General features: G+C 34.6%; 1 pseudogene; it reads right to left on the bottom strand.

The window, feature by feature from the left end:
* LOC117977850 (beta-glucuronidase-like) overlaps positions 1 to 18,843 on the bottom strand; it is a 76,938-nt pseudogene that overhangs the window by 27,495 nt on the left and 30,600 nt on the right.

Here is an 18,843-nt window from a genome sequence, read left to right as displayed (position 1 = left end):
TTCCTCTGCATTTCATCTTATGTCTCCTTTACTTCTGCCAAATTCTCTCCTTAGACAAATACAGTCATTCCCATGGTTTTATATCCCACTTATCTTCAGGGGCTCTAGAATGTATAGCGCCAGGCCAAATCTATCTTAAGAACTTACTTTACTTAACCAATTACATCTGCATCTGCTCAGGATCATGTAACCCAGATCAGCATTTGGCTCTTTTGTAGACCCATTTTTTCTTTTCCTGGAAGTCTATTTTGACACCTACTTTCTGTCACTACCCACATTTTAGCATTTAGCCTTGTCAGTTTACTCTCATCCATATGTAACTCTATCCATTTTCTTCTCTCTATTACGAACAGCAGTTTGAGCCATCATGACCAATTCTGCAGTATCTTCTTAAATTAGCCTCCTGTTTCACATTGGACATTTTCACCCCCCAGCAATTCCACCGATTTCATTCTCGGAAAAATATAAATGAAGAGTTACATTTTTCAATAGCCATAATCATTAAATTTCCATGCATAAGAAAATGTTCAGAACAGTATCAGTGCATTTATAATAAAATTAAAAAACTTGACCCACAAACCTCTACTTGTCCTTCTAGTTTTATTTCATTTGTCTCTTGTCAATCTCTACATTCTGATCACCACAATCTTTTAATTCATCTGAAAGCTAAGCTCTCTCTTAATTTAGATTCTCTATACTTGCAATTTTGTCTACCTAGAAGTGTTTTCTTCCATCTTTGGACTGTTATTGCAAATCCATTGAATAGTTCTCATCTGAATTGTTTCTTCCTTGGGATGACTTATAAACACTTCATCCTACAGCCAAATCAGAAGACCAATATCAAAATCTTTCATCACATCCTAAATTTGCTTATCTGTAATTATATGGCAAGAATCTCTTTGTCTTTATAATCATTATTCACTTATCTATGTTTTTTAAAAACTCTTCTATGTGGTGATGCTAAGCTCCGTAATGTTGGGCTTGTTACCTGTCTCAAATATCTTCCACACCTACCACAGTACCTGCTACATAGATGTATTCAATATATATTTTTAGAATTAGTAAATGATGAGCAAGTGTGTACTTTTGTTCTCTTTCATTACAGTGTTAGAAATGCTATTACGGCATTAGAAAAGATAATCAGAAAGAAAATTTAATAGATCATCAGAAAAAAATCCCAAGATTTTTAGGCAAATGAGCCTATAAACACAGGTGGAATGGGCTTGCAATTTACCAAGAAATAGGTTTGTCATACTTAGAAACCAACTGTATAAACATGTTTTTATCTATTAATAACTTCATTTTCCAAAATGCTCTACTTTATATGAGACAATTCTTGATGGAAATACCATTTGCTTCTAGGCTCGTTGCTTAAACATAGAGTTAAAAATCTTTGTATGACACATAAAATTGTGGTGACTGCTTAACTTTGCAACTATAGTGCTCCTGAAATGCTCATCTAACCACTCTGTGTTCCAGACCTACAAAACTTAGATGGTGCTAGAATTGTGTAAAAATTGTGTATTTCTTCTACAACTGACTTCTGATAAAAAGGGGGCAGAGAAGGTTAACTCTCTCCCCCTTTAGCTTTATTTGCTTAGTGAATTTCTACAAAACATAATTTAAGTGCTATATTTTTCCAAGGTTTTAATAAGGAAATAAAAACCGCAATCGGTATCTTAAGCAGAAAGTGCATTTCATACATATACAATAGGAAGAGCTAAAATAACTAAAGTAGCTGTGGCATGGAGGAAGGTTTTGAGTTATTGAATTCAAAGGCACGCAATCATTTCTGCAATCCTGGGTCAAAAAGATGCTCCTACTATTAAAACTTTAAGCTTCTTATGCCCATGAAACTGGGGATTAGGCACAAGGATATTGAATCCTACCACTTCCACTACTTCTGAACTATTGTCTCCATGATTTCACTTGCCAGAATCAACAATAGCAAGACAGGCTTTGATCTCTTCCATTTTTCTAAGTCTGATTCATATGCAAACAATGGGTAAGTGGTCTAAGCTGCATTCATAAAGCTGGCTCAAGGGAAGCTGCATTGCTTGTTTTGTTTTGTTTTAATTTTCTAACCTCTTCAAAGAGTGGAACGAAGGTTGAGGAAACCTGTCCACACAGTCTACCACACACCTTCCATGAAAGGTTCCCCAACACCTCCAACAGAATAATGTAAACACACGCTGGAACCTATATTACTCTCGCACCATAACACTTCCCACACTTCCCACAACACTTTTTCTCTTCACGGGAATATCCTTCCAAAACATGCTGATATCTCCTAAGCATTATTCATCTGTCGAATTTTCCCACCTATTGTAAGGTCTTCCAATTGTTAGGTTCTTAATAAATACATTTTAAATTATTAAAATTCTGAACTAATGGGTAATCAGCTGTACAACCCGAATTGCTGATTTGCATACAGCTGAAGTCCCTCCTCAAAACTTCTGTAATACATGAAACTTAGGCAAATGGTTGGGGCATTACCATATATTACTTTGTATTTTTATTTATCAGTATATGTGATTACAGTTATGCTTATGTTAATTGATATGTATATGTTAACTTTTATACATATGTACATTGTATTATTTTGTTACATAGCACAGCGTTTTGTACTCAAAAAGTGACCAATAATAATAAGCTGCATACTTTGGGAAGCCTTGCAGGCTAGTCATACAGTTTTATTTTTTTTTTCCCTGCAGCCTGACAACCTCTTTAGTCATTCACTAAACCTCTCTCAGCTTCAGTTTCTTCATCTGCAACATATAGCAAATAATAAAACTTAACTCAGATGGTTCTAGTGTGAAATAATACAGAGTAAATGTGCCACCAAATACAAACCAATGGCTTGATTGACATAACTCATTGCTAATTTTCTTGAAATGATTCAAAGTATTTTCCAGACAAGCACACACTGAGGGAATTCGTCACCACTAAACGAGTCCTATGAGAAATACTCAAAGGTGTCCCAAACACAAAAATGAAAGGTCAACATGCATCATCGTCAAAACACATGAAAGTAGCAAACTCATAGGTCTTGTAAAACAGTCACACAAAGTAGGAAGAGAAATCAAATAGCAACACAACAGATTTCCACCAAACCACAAAGACAAAGAGACAGACAGAAAGAAAAACAAAAAAGTAACCCCAAAGAACTTATAAAACAAGTAGAAAACAAATAGCAATATGGCAGAAAGAAAACCTCATGTATTAATATTAACCTTGAATGTAAATGAATTAAACATTCCACTTAAAATATATAGATTGATGTTGGGCCAGGTGCAGTTGCTCACACCTGTAATCCCAGCACTTTGGGAGGCCGAGGTGGGTGGATCACGAGGTCAGGAGTTCGAGGCCAGCCTGGCCAACATAGTGAAACCCTATCTCCATTAAAAATACAAAAATTAGCCAGGCGTGGTGGCCGGCACCTGTAATCCCATCTACTTGGGAGGCTGAAGCAGGAGAATCGCTTGAACCTGCAAGACGGAGTTTGCAGTGAGCCAAGATTGCGCCACTGCACTCCAATCTGGATGACAGAGTGAAACTCCATCTAAAAATAAAAAAAAAAAGAAAGGTAGATTGATGGAACGAACTAAAAAATGATCCAAAAATATTATGCTTACAAGAAACATATAGACACATACAGACTGAAAAGTAAAGACACATACAGATTTAAAGTAAATGGGTGAAAAAAGATACTCCATGTAATGGAGACTAAAAGCAAGCAGGAATAGCTATACTTATATCAAGTAAAACAGAACTTAAATCTAAAACAGTATAACAATGACAAAGGAGGTCATTACGTAATGATAAAGGGATCAATTCAGCAAGAGGATATAACAATTCTAAACACATATGCATCCAACACTAGACCACCAAGATTCATAAAATAAATATTACTAGACATAGAAAAGGAATAGACAGCAATACGATAATACTGGGGGACTTTACCATCTCACTCACAGCAGTAAATGTTATCATCAAGACAGAAAACAAATAAACATAAGACTTAAATTCAACCTTAGATGAAACAGACCTAACTGACATTTACAGAAAATTCTACCCAGCAACTACAGAATATACATTCTTAATAAAACCGCAGTTTCACCCAACAATCCCACTACTGGAGATCTACCCAAAGGAGAACAGATAATTATATGAAAAAGGTATCTGCACCCATATGTTTATCACAGCACTATTCACAATAGCAATGTGTCCCTCAGTGGATGATTAGATTAATAAATCTGGCATATATGCGCTATAGAATACTATTCAGCTATACAAAAGAGTAAAATCATGTCTTTTGTAACAACATGGATGTAGCTGGTCTTTATTTTAAGTGAAACAAATCAGACACAGAAAGACAAATACTGCATGTTCTCACTTATAACTGGAAGCTAAATAATGTATACACATGGACATAGAATGTGGAATGATAGACAACAGAGACTTGGAAATGTCAGGAGGGTGGGAGGAGGGGATGATGAGAAATTATGTGATGACTACAATGTGCATTTTTCAGGTGATGTATATTCTAAAACCCTTACTTCAACACTATGTACTTTACGGAGGTAACAAAATTATATTTGTATCCCATAAATTTACATAAATAAAAAATTGCCTTCTGTACTTACTTTAGCCCAGTTATTGTTAGGTTCAACATTCAGCACTTTACTTAAATTTTCTATAGCTTTCTGGACCTTTTTTTGATATTTATATATAGTAGTGTGGCACAGAAGTGCTAATATTTAACAAAATAAAAGTTATATTTTTAATAAAAAATTAATTAAAAGGTTGTAGAATCTCAGGATGGAATGCAGACTGTTACAAATTTATCTAGTTCTATTATGAACCATACAAAATAACTTCAGTGAGGGACTTAAGGGAAAGGGTGCTAGTCAAAGTGATATTGAAAATGAGTGCAGTCTCTTAAGATGAAAGGCAAAAGAAACTTGTACGAAGGCATTTAATTTAGTTGATAAAGATGTTCTTCTACTAAGGGCAGGTTAGCAAGTCTGGTACAGCTATATACATATACTGGAAGTGAACAATTAACTAAATAGATGTCACAAAGTAAGAGTCAGGATTTTTATTGTTGGAGTGGGGGTTTAGAGATACAGGAAGGCATTGATGCTTGCGGGACTAGGTTAGAGGTAGTGACATCAGTAAGAACCCATGTTTAGCTTAATATAGACATAGATGGTGATATGGTTTACATTTTGTCCCCTCTCAAACCTCTTGTCCAATTGTAATCGCCAGTGTTGAAGGAGGGGTCTAGTGGGAGGGGATTGGATTATGGGGGCAGATTTCCTCCCTGCTGTTCTTGTGATAATGAGTTAGTTCTCGCACAATCTGGCTGTTTAAAAGTGTGTAGCATCTCCCCCTTAGTTCTCTTCCTCCTTCTCCAGCCATGTAAGATGTGCCTGCTTCCTCTTTGCCTTCTGCTATGACTGTACGTTTTCTGAGGCTTCCCCATCCTTGCTTCCTGTACAGCCTGTGGAACTGTGAGGCAATTAAAGCTCTTTTCTTCAAAAATTACCTAGTATCAGGTAGTTCTTTATAACAATGGGATAATGGACTAATATAGATGTTTACATATAGAAATATTTAAAGATATGTGTCTATATATGTGTAAGAATATACACATTGTTTCTTTGCTCTCTCATCTTAGAGAGCTATGAAAAAACTGATACTCCCTTAGCTACAAGCACAGCTAGCACTTAAATATTGATTTCATATATAGAAAGCAGGGCGTCTTTGAAAGTGGCTGATTCTAAGAATGGGGAAGAAAATACACAAGATGAGCCTGGGACATCCTCTAGTGCCAGAAATTATGAAAATACTAACAAAAGTCTATTTGGGAGATATGTCAAACAAGCACAGGGGCCAAGTGAAAGGTCTTTCAATTTCTAGAATAATTTTAGCAACACAATAAATTAATTGGTATTATATTTGGATTATACCCAAAAATGTAATTTTCCTTAGTCCATACTGATATCAATAAATGATCGAATAAACAAATGAATGAGATAAAAGAGGTAAATCTCCTCTGCAAATAATTTACATATGTATTCCAACTAAAGGAAGTCAGCTCTTAAAGACATCTTAAGCAATGCTGCAACTCAATTAGCTTTCCAAAGATACTGTCACAATTCATCTATTCCAAGACCCATACATTTCATATTTTAATATCTCCTGAAAATATAATGCATTTTACAATTCAGTGGTATGTCTTAGTTTAATTAGCCACAATGCGAATTACTTGCTTAACGGGACATAAAATAGTGCATTATACAATCTATGGGCTCTTGGACTCAAGAAAATACGATAGAAAGGAGTTTATGTTAGAGTCTGCACACTGACTAAAGATCAGAGCAGAAAGCAGATTCTAGGAACAGTCACATTTGTGGCAGTCACTGGTCTCGGCATGCAACAAAATTCAAAGTAAATAGTGGTAAGGTGGGAAATGGACAAAGCTATGTAGCTAGAATCAGAAGTCTTTGAAATCAAAACATCAAGATTCAAACTATTTAGGGGCAGTGGGGCTGACGTGGTGACCGTGGGCCTGATCAGATAAAACCTTTACAAAGAAACAGTAGCTCTCAGACTCACCTCCTGAGACAGAGTTGTTCTGAGGGGAAAATGGGTAAGTTTCTACAGTAACATACAGTACTTAAACATACAGTAAGATACAGTACTTAAAGCCCTGACCTGTCCAGTTCCCAACATATCTTCCTTGATGGGCATCTAAATGTCACCTTTTGGTTTTATTTTTGTGTTTTTCTCATCTAAGCTCTAAGAGCAAAGCCTGACAGGGTGAGCCCCCAAAGTGTGTTCATGTCTTAGAGTGTCCAGAAGCCACATAGGGAGTGTGCGAGTTTTTCATTTTCATGCCAGGGACAATGTCTCTCTTTATTGAGCTAATGGCAAGGTATGGGCCTCAGAATATGTACAGTTTGAACATATTTGCATCTTCCCTTTAATTAACTGTGAAATCTGTGAGGCTAATGAGAAGAAAATTGATGGGCAGTCGGTGGAAGAATTTTTTTTTCATTGTCATATCTTCAACTTTCCTGGGGTATAATAAGAGATGCACAGTCAATTCAGTATACTTGAAATGTGTGATGTGGTCAAATTTGAGATATATAGATATATAGATATATATACTTTTGGAAATATCACTACACTCACAACCATCATTATGAAAAGTTTTCTTGTGCACCTCAGTAATCAGTCTCTGCCTCCATGCTGTCTCCAGGCAGCCATTTGATTTTCCATCAGGTAACATGAGTGAGAAGAAGAAAATGTTTGTTGCAAGCTATTGAAATTTTGTGGTTGTTCACTTTTTAGAAACTCTTTGGAATTTTCTTTCTCATATCTTTATTAACATATAAAGTGTCTGTTTGGCATACTTTCAGATAATGTAAATAATATACTCAGCAATTGTTTTGTGCTGGGCTTCCATTTAATCTTTCAAGGTCATATGGATTTTTATAGCTTTATATGTTGTGTTTGGCATCTTAAGCTCACTATCTACCTACTGACTCTTAAATCCCAAACTCTAAAGAGGTTCTGAAGATTCCAAACAATGGCTTGATAGCTTAAAGTAAAAAAAAAGCTCAGGATAACTCAAATTTTGTGACTTAGCATGCTTGAGAAAGTTTTTTTTTTTTGAGACAGTCTCACTCAGTCACCCAGGCTGGAGTGCAGTGGCGGGATCTCGGCTTACTGCAAACTCCGCCTCCCGGGTTCACGCCATTCTCCTGCCTCAGCCTCCCGAGTAGATGGGACTACAGGCGCCCGCCACCGTGCCCGGCTAAATTTTTTTGTATTTTTTAGTAGAGACGGGGTTTCACCGTGTTACCCACGATGGTCTCGATCACCTGACCTCGTGATCTGCCCACCTTGGCCTCCCAAAGTGCTGGGATTACAGGCGTGAGCCACCTCGCCCGGCCTTGAGAAAGTGCTTTTAAGCTCCTTCCTAAATGAATGATTATTTAGTCTTGCAGTGTCCATAATTTCTTTAGGTCACTTACAGAAGTCTCAAACTTGTCTGTAACACCTGATAATAACTTCCAGTACTATTCTAAAATGTAGATTTACTTGATCACATTTTCTTCTAACTTCTACTTGCCCCTGTTATAACAATCTTCATTCTTCTTTTGTACTTATATTTTCTCCTTTTAAAACTCAATATCTAGGTCCTCTCTTATAATTGTGCTTAAAATTCATCCTGCAGTAGTGTCAGAGCAGGGTTTCTCAAAGTCATTGTGGGGAACTATCGTGTACATTGTAAGATGATTAGCAACATCCCTAGCCTCGACCACCAGATGCCAGTAGCACACCCTCTCTTTCACAGTTTTTTTTTTTTTAATCAGAAATATCTGTACACATTGACAAATGTCCACCGGATGGTAAGAAGAATGTGGGGTGTAAAATTCCCATTTTTGAGACCCACTTGCTTAGAATGTATTAAAGACCTGTAATTGAAAATACCTTGGCAAAATCTCCCAAAATTGTCTCTCAAAATAACAGTATATACAGTGTAACATACACAACATCCTAAGTTATACTAATGAAAAAATCTAAGAAAAACTCTATATGATGATATTTAGATATTACAGTCACTATATTAACTATTAGGATAATGTGCCACTAATTCCCAATCGTCACTGCTTTCATGTAGTGCTTGCTCCATATTGTCTTAATGTTAATCCTTAACATACACAGCCTAACATATTTATTGATGTGAAAGTTTTTGTTTTATTTTCAACAACACGGTCTCAACCAGGGGTGATTTTCACTACCAGGGACAATTTGTCAATGTTTAGAGACAACTTTAGTTTTTACTGCTGTAGGTAGTGGAGTGTGCTATTCACATCCGGTAAGTTTAGGGCAGGAAAACCGGTAAACCTCCTATAATACGAGGCTAGAGTCCACAACAAAATTATCAGGTCCAAAAATGTCAACAGTATTGAAGGTGAGACAATTTCTAGGGAGATATTACACCTTGATATTCTCATTTAATATGCTGGTAATGTAATCCAGCATTTTTCCGAAAATGAGAATAGCCTGGTGGCCTTAAATGTCATTGTTTTACTCTTATTTACATTGGACTAAAGAATGAGATCAAATGCAGCTGAATAATTTGGATATTTAAAGCAATAACATTTTTCACTAATGCGCATAGGCTTAATGCCTGGGTGACAAAATAACCTGTATACCTATTTACCTATAGGTTTAACCTATATAACAAACCTGCACATATACCCCTGAACTGAAAATAAAAGTTAATAAATAAAGTAATTATATTTCTTTAGAAATAAAATAAATTTAGAAATGGAAAATATTGTTGAAAATATTCTAAGAATTTTAAATTTATACATTAAAATAAAAATAATCTGAATATTATTACTAATAGAAAATCTTTGTCTTGATCTCAAATTCCAAGTAGAATATCTTTAGACTATCTCTAGCAATAGCTAACAGAATAAGATTTACAAACCTTGATAGATCATTTTTCATGCCTGTGTCATTTTAAAATAAACTGATGGCTGTTAAAACTTAATTTAGTTTGAGTCTCTTCCGGATCATACATATAGTTTTATAGACAGCCATGTTCAATGAAATTATAATATGTAATACGAGAAATATGCCAGATGTAAAGTAAGAATCTCTTTTAAATGCTCTGATATTCAAAAATCTTTATCAGATTTGCTAAACTAACGATTTTAAACAAAACCTTTTAGTTAAGAAAGCATTGGTCTCAATAGTAAATCTGCCAATATGAATTGCTGCATTTTATTTTTGAATTTTCTAAAGGACATCTGCCAGAGTAATTAGATATAAAGTCCTGCATGCAATCTAATAGTAGATGAAAAGTTTAAACTACCAATGATACAATATTGATGCACAGAGGAATGAATTGATTTTTTATGTTATTCTCAAATTGAAAGTCAATCTTTTTATAAAATAAATTAAATTTATAAATAAATCCAAATAGTGATATTTTAGCTCACTTTTGACAGTAGGTTTTCAGTTTCTGATGTTAACAATGGCACAATTATGATTTGTTGAATGACTTTAAAGTGATCAGATAAGGAAATAATTAGGGTTTGCAGTAGCTGGAGAAAGAAAAAGAAGAAATATTTTGATATTGCATACTCAATATGGCACATTCTACGTCATAGGCTTTAATATCAGTTGACTACTCTCTTTAGAAGGAGTACGGTTTGACCTAGACCAGTTTATTTATTCATTTTTGTAATAATTTTTCCTCATTCTCTTTGACACATTGGTTAACCTAAAATTACTGCGCTGCTTAGGACATTGACTAAAAATCGTAGTCTTTCAGTCTGTGGCTGCTCACAGGATTTTTTTTTTTTTTTGCTTTGGCTTACTAAATAATCTTTTATTGGAGTTAAAACAACAAAGCTAGTAAAGATATATAAATCAATGCCAAAAAAAAGGAGACAGGCCTACTTATATGCCATTATCTTCTGTTATTGCCATTGGATAGAAGACAGACATTATCATTTTTAATCAATTGTATACTTCATAAATATGATACAACAGATATTTTTACTTCCAAGATTATGCATAGAGTTTTTATGATTCCTTTGTGAGTGTGAACTATATAGCTGTCCCTAAAACATAATTCAGAACAGAAAGGTTTTATTTTTAAGTATATAATTTTCTTGCCCAAGTTATATGGATTCATAGGTTATAGAATGTATAACTTAATATACATTTTTTTGCATTTTTTAAAATTTACTATATAATTTATTTGTGAAACCAAATTTGATATACAACTATGTAAACCATTAAATATGATTTGGATTAAAATAATCTTAACAGACAAATCCAAAAACACTGCATTTTATTATTTCTATTTCTAATGTTACCTCCAGGTTTAAACTCCCCTAAGTAATTGACTCTACCTATTATGTTTGTGTTTTGAAACATCACTCTATATTGTAACAAAACGAAAAATGACACAATTAGTTTCATATATGTACACAAAAATTTTCAGTTTTAAATAAGGAAATATAGTTTTGAAATTTAAAAAAGTAAATGTTATAATATTTTCTCAAATAATTTACTACTCATATTCCCATTGCTTAGTTTCATTAATTTTTACAATCACATTTTACATATCCAAGATATATTTCCAGCTTTATTTTCTGAATGAACTGCTAGGATCTTAGATGAGTTTATTATTTTGCACGAGGTGCCACTGCTTGATACCTGATTGTGTGTATACCCCCTTTTTTTTTTAATACTTTAAGTTTTAGGGTACATGTGCACAATGTGCAGGTTAGTTACATATGTATACATGTGCCATGCTGGTGTGCTGCACCCATTAACTCCTCATTTAGCATTAGGTATATCTCCTAATGCTATCCCTTCCCCCTCCCCCGACCCCATAACAGTCCCCAGAGTGTGATGTTCCCCTTCCTGTGTCCATGTGTTCTCATTGTTCAATTCCCACCTATGAGTGAGAACATCCGGTGTTTGGTTTTTTGTCCTTGTGATAGTTTACTGAGAATGATGATTTCCAATTTCATCCACGTCCCTACAAAGGACATGAACTCATCATTTTTTATGGCTGCATAGTATTCCATGGTGTATATGTGCCACATTTTCTTAATCCAGTCTATCACTGTTGGACATTTGGATTGCTTCCAAGTCTTTGCTGCCCAAGGTAATTTATAGATTCAATGCCATCCCCATCAAGCTACCAATGACTTTCTTCACAGAATTGGAAATAACTACTTTAAAGTTCGTATGGAACCAAAAAAGAGCCCGCATCGCCAAGTCAATCCTAAGCCAAAAGAACAGAGCTGGAGGCATCACGCTACCTGACTTCAAACTATACTACAAGGCTACAGTAACCAAAACAGCACGGTACTGGTACCAAAACAGAGATATAGATCAATGGAACAGAACAGAGCCCTCAGAAATAACGCCGCATATCTACAACTATCTCATCTTTGACAAACCTGAGAAAAATAAGCAATGGGGAAAGGATTCCCTATTTAATAAATGGTGCTGGGAAAACTGGCTAGCCATATGGAGAAAGCTGAAACTGGATCCCTTCCTTACACCTTATACAAAAATTAATCCAAGATGGATTAAAGACTTAAACGTTAGACCTAAAACCATAAAAACCCTAGAAGAAAACCTAGGCATTACCATTCAGGACATAGCCGTGGGCAAGGACTTCATGTCTAAAACACCAAAAGCAATGGCAACAAAAGCCAAAATTGACAAATGGGATCTAATTAAACTAAAGAGCTTCTGCACAGCAAAAGAAACTACCATCACAGTGAACAGGCAACCTACAGAATGGGAGAAAATTTTCGCAGCCTACTCATCTGACAAAGGGCTAATATCCAGAATCTACAACGAACTCAAACAAATTTACAAGAAAAAAACAAACAACCCCATCAAAAAGTGGGCGAAGGACATGAACAGACACTTCTCAAAAGAAGACATTTATGCAGCCAAAAAACACATGAAAAAATGCTCTCCATCACTGGCCATCAGAGAAATGCAAATCAAAACCACAATGAGATACCATCTCACACCAGTTACAATGGCAATCATTAAAAAGTCAGGAAACAACAGGTGCTGAAGAGGATGTGGAGAAATAGGAACACTTTTATACTGTTGGTGGGACTGTAAACTAGTTCAACCATTGTCGAAGTCAGTGTGGCTATTCCTCAGGGATCTAGAACTAGAAATACCATTTGACCCAGCCATCCCATTACTGGGTATATACCCAAAGGATTATAAATCATGCTGCTATAAAGACACATGCACACGTATGTTTATTGTGGCACTATTCACAATACCCCATTCTTTAGACTTTTAAAATCAATACCCACTCTTCCCCATGAAAAAGAGAAAGTAAAAACAACTAAGAGTGGATTTCTATATCACGATGACTCATTTTCAATAGAACACTACCATAGGTGAAATGGATGAATGCATAAATAATGAATGGATTAATATCTTTTATATAATCATGTGCCACATAACAACGTTTACATCAATAAGAGACAGCATGTAAAACAATGGCTCATTAAGATTATAATAGGGTTGAAAAATTTCTATCACCATTATAGATTGATCACTCTATGAAGTTTGCACAGTAAGAAAATCACCTAACCACACACTTCTCAGAACATATCCTCATTGCTAAGTGACACAAGGCTATATTTTATTTAATGATCGCGTAAATATTTGTTGAGAAAAATCTGCACTCTAAGTACCAGGATAAAAGAGATTAATAATAAATTAATGATTAAATGCACCATGATCAATCTTATCTTTGAGGTCTATATGCTACATTTGGATTACATCATAAAGGCAGAGGTTAATCATCGCAACTTACACAACAGGATACAGAGTGGATCAGCAGATAATTACATAATAGAATACAGTCTGTAACCTGCAAGATGCATTAGAATTAATTAGAATCAAACCATATGTGTGACTTTGGTTTAAATGTGCAAAACCTATTAATATAGATATAGCCAGGACATTTCTATTGTGTGTGTGTATATATATATATACACACACACTATATATATATAGTGTGTGTGTATATATATACACACACATATACATACATATATATATAGTGTGTGTGTATATATATACACACACATATACATACATATATATACCTGCCTCAGCCTCCCAAGTGGCTGGAATTACAGGGGCCAACCACCACACCAGGCATATCTTTGTATTTTTAGTAGAAACTGCTTTCACCATGTTGGCCAGGCTGGTCTCGAACTCCTGACCTCAAGTGATCTCCCCCCTCGGCCTCCCAAAGTGCTGGGATTACAGGTGTGAGTCACTGTACCCAGTTTGTCTTTATAAATCTTATAGAAATATTTAACTTTTAAAATCAACCACATACAATTAAGACTTTGATAAAAGTAATTAAGAAGTAAAGCAATGGAAAAAGCAGTTTTTAAAAACATATATGAATGATTGAAAGCCAGGAGTAAAATTAAGAATTGTATTAAAATATCAGTATTAAAATTAGCTATATAAATATTTAATTAATGCAGCTAAATTGTTAACAAACAAAATTTACAGAAGAAAAGTATGTTAACATTACTGAATCATCTTAAAATCTTATTAAAATTTAAAGTTCTTCTAAACTGAAATTATATCACAGAAAAAAATAATGTCACCTTAAAAAGTTTAGGATTAGAAATACATAATTAGTTTTAAATATAGTCTTTATATATTAATTATATTTCATTAATGACTTATTTCTTGAATAAACTTTTTTCATGATACTATTTAAGTGCCACATTCTACAATAATATGGAAAACAATACTACAAATTGTGGCATACAGTAATTTATAGGTAGTATAGCACACCTTTTATCTCTTTATAGCAAAAACATAATGTGTAAATTAATATAACACTAAGTCCCATATTGTCATTTTTTGTCAAAGAGCTATCTCCTTGAAAACCATCATCCTCAGATGCATCTCTAACTTAAAAAGACCTTAGAAACTGTAACAATTGTAAATGCATTATAACTTAAAGAGATATTATCTTCACATTAGAGGCTAACAGGCTTATACCTACTGATAGCTGACAAGTATTATAGGAATCCTGGCAGGCAAATTATTGCATAAAAATTATGTAATTTACTAACTGTAAAATAACCTTTAGAGTTTAGAATCAGTCAAATAAGTAGAACAGACAATTGTTATCAAAGCCATATAAATGTCTATTAAAATTATTTTTTGCTACCCTCATTTTATCTCCGAAGAGACATCTTGTTAAAAAATGAATAACAGACACATATAAATACCTAATTACAAGCAGAGTTAAGATTAAAATTCAGCCTCATTAGGGGTGGGATAGAAATCAGTACAGTAAAGAATATTTTGGTGCAGGTAGTTTGTTTCAAATGATTCAACCTTCAACATTACTTCACTTAAATTTTAGCAAACTTTCTGCTATAATTTAAGCATACAGACCTATGACACTAGACATATGTCCTGTGTAAGCCTGGGCTAGGGGAGCTCTATTAAATACTTGCATAAACCCCAAAGATGTCCTAAGAAATAAACTTTGGAAAAACTTTGATGTGCTACAGCACGGATTTTCTCATACAGCAACAGAGCAGACACTTGAATGTAGTTATACTCCTGCTTTCCACCTCCCTGTCAAAACAATAAACAAGGCCACAGGCCTGTGGTTCTGGCCTCCAGGGAACTGGTGGCTTCTTTAACCCACACTGCTGCTGCTGAATCCCATTTAGGTTTAGGGTTTATTTTGTATATGCCTTTGTACAGGCTAAATGCTGGTCTAGTTGAAAATCAACATAAAACAACCTTAATAGCATCTCATTTTATTGTGACTTGACTTTTGGTGTTGTTTTGTGTTTTACTTTTGGAGACAGAGTCTTACTCTGTCACCAAGGCTGGAGTGCAGTGGCATGATTATGGCTCAACCTCCAGGCTCAAGTGACCCTCCCACTTCAGCCACCTGAGTAGCTGATACCACAGGAACATGCCACCACATAAGGCTAACTTAAAGAACATTTTTTTAGATGGGATCTCACTATGTTGCCCAGGCTGATCTTGAGCTCTTTGCCCCAAGCAATCCTCCCACCTTGGCCTCCCAAAGTGCAGGGATTATAGGTGTGAGCCACTATGCCAGGCCTCTCTCATGACTTTAAACTTGAACATGCTTTTGTGCTGTGGCCGAGTTTAGGATCCCAACCAGCCTGTGATTACTGTGGTCACCACACAGATTCCCTCGTTCCATCTTTTAGATTCCATCTTCTCACTCTCATAACTGTGTGGATAGTAAAACAATTATCCATACAGGTATGATATTGGCAGAGAAAATCACAAAATGTTTTAAGGAGCAAACACTTTGGGGATGGTAATAATCTTTCTACCACCTTCATTGTCTTGTTTAAGTATCTCTACATTCTTCTTTAAAAATTAGGAATATATCTTTCTTGCTCTTTCGTTGTTGTTGAACACCAGAAGGGGATATTCCTTAATCTCCATAGCTAAGGACAGTACAGCACAATATTCCATTCAGCAGGTGAAGTCAGTATGAATGAATGCATTTCAATCAGCAAATTGCTGGTTGTGTTGCAACTCCTAGTTATGATGTTTTGTGTACTTTGAAGGGCTCCCATTAATTAAGGTATTTCTTATAAGCATTTAGAAAGATTTTTTTTTCTTGGCATGCGACTTGAAAATTTGTCCTGATATTTTCCCTGTGACAATGTTTTGTGAATTGTAACTCAGCCACTTAAGTGGCTCCTCATAATAAAGCCACATGGTATCCATGTACACATATTTAACAAATCAAAGAAGTGGTTCCCAACCTAATCTCTAGAGGAGGTCCTTCTTGTTCACTTTCAATAACTATGTTGAAGAATAGATTCTAAAAAGCTATCACTAAATTTTCGAATATGTTTTGAAATTTGTGTCCACAAAATCTATAAATCAATAAATGTATAGAATAGAGCATAATAATCCAATTAATGAATTTAAGATGCCATCTAAGCAGGAATGAATGCAATAAATAGGCCTTCTTACTTCAAAATCAACTGCAGAGGTAATGCATTGCCACTAGAATTGTGTGCTGTGTTGGTAATAAATTAACAAAAACTTTGGGGATAAGAAAAATCTGCAAATAAAATGGTGTGTCATTTGTGAAATATAATCACAAAAATGTTCAGATTTTTATAGTTAACAGAAAAATTATTGTTTTTATTATCTCCAGTGTTTAACAGACACTATTCATGTATACATACAACATTCTTATAATAACTCTTGTGTCCATGTAAATAGCAGTCTTGCCAAAAATAATTGATTATCATGTAGTAGTTTGTGTTTTCATGCATAGGCTGCAACCTTTTAGAGTGCTATTCTAATAAATTATTAATATTAACTTGATGAATACAATTCTAAGACATTTCATTTGAGGATATGTTTATTAACTATTAGGTTGGTACAAAACGCATTGCGTTTTTTGCCATTACTTTCAATAAAAAATAGAACCAGCATTTAGAAATCTACTTTCAGAAACTTAATTAAAATGAGAATTTGTCCTCTTTTACATATAGGAAGCCTGCATAATAAGCATTCTGTTGCTAGTACTTATAAGCTTCCCATTTTCATCAGGAACCTATACACTTACATTTCTCTTTTACTAACTTCAATGCATGACTTCTATCTTCAAAGTGATTTCATGCTTCTAGCCACCATGTCTGTACTCCAGGACAGCAGCAGAAAGTGTAGAAAAATAAAAAAGACATACCTCCCTAATGAGTCAACTGCACTTAAGGAGCCATCTCAGAAGTTTCACACAGCTTATTTTAATACAGCTACATCCAGATGCAAGGAATGCTGGGAAATGTGGTATTGTGCGCAGCTAAGTTGGGATTGTGTTAGTGAAAATGAGACCATGAACACTGGAAGGTTAAAAGCAATCTCTCATGACATATACAATACAGAAATTAAATTAAATCTTTAAGCAATGTGATAAACCTATGGAATGTTAACAGGCAAAAATAGCAACATTAAAAATTACAGTGAGGGAATAAGGTATGATTCGTTTGTAGATGGTTTGTGTGTCATTAATCTAGGCAAAAAGTGATAAACTCCTCTAACAGTGACCAAATGTATAAAAGAAATAATAATACACACTATGGCTAACAACATTCCATTTTGGCCTGTTTACTGTTGTTAAGTCTCTATGGTTAGCATCAGAAATGTACAGTTTTGATAGCCTATGACCTCAACATGTTCAGTTTGATAGTAGAAAGGACAACATAAAGACAAACCAATCAACAAATAAGAATAAAAACTGTTAAAAAAGGACAATATTATCATAAGAACATAAGGATGTGATAATGTATTTGATATATCATTTATTTATTGTTTTATAGTTTGATAATACATATAAATTTACTGCTCCTTCAATGTTAGAATCAATAGAATCATAGCAGAAGTAATTAAGCAGATAAAGATCAAAACGTCACCTTTATTACTTACTGTTTGAAAAATAGTCTAAGGCTGGTTTTACAGGGTTGCTCCTATCCATCACCTGATGTGAACTTTCTTAGGAAGCTTCACGACTACACCAAAGAACCAGAACCTGCTCTTTCACTCTGTTGCATTGTGTGGAGTGCAGGCCATCATGACTGCTCTCTACAAGAAAAATAAAGGAAATAATTAAGAAACGCACAAAAGTTTGTGAATTGAGAATCGCAAAATAGGTATGAAATTGGTTAGCTTTCTAAATTCACCAATCTCATAACTAACACCTGTCCCCATGCAGTGCATGAGGAAAGGATGGACAGAGTCCATGATTATTCTAGGGAAAGCCTTCTGAGTAGAAAGAGGAGAGTTTTGCAAACAGTTTTGTATAGTTTACTCTTATTTATGCACTGATAATAAATAAGAGTTCCTAAAATTCTCTCCAGAACTCTAGGTAAATGAGATATTTCACTGCTCATGCTGTGTGACCTTCATGTCCCATCTGCCTAGACTGTAAATATGCTTTCTGAATTTTAAAAGAATTAGTATACTATGCTTACATTAAGCAAAACAGTACCCTTATTATGCAGGATCAAGTAACACTCTAAAGATTCATGTTTATGAAAAAACACTGATGATTCTATTTTATTATGTGTCTTCTAAAGAGAAAAATACTTGTGCTCTGCAGCATAATTTTACAATGTGCTATTCTAAATACTTTCATTTAAACAAGATCATTATGAAAATGTTTTGCACACAGAAATATATTTTGAATACTTTTTT

The sequence above is a fragment of the Pan paniscus genome, chromosome 5 (genome assembly GCF_029289425.2).
Source record: "Pan paniscus chromosome 5, NHGRI_mPanPan1-v2.0_pri, whole genome shotgun sequence".
Classification (NCBI taxonomy): Eukaryota; Metazoa; Chordata; class Mammalia; order Primates; family Hominidae; genus Pan; species Pan paniscus.
Note: the sequence above shows the minus strand (reverse complement) of the source record. Positions and strands in the feature narration are given on the sequence as shown.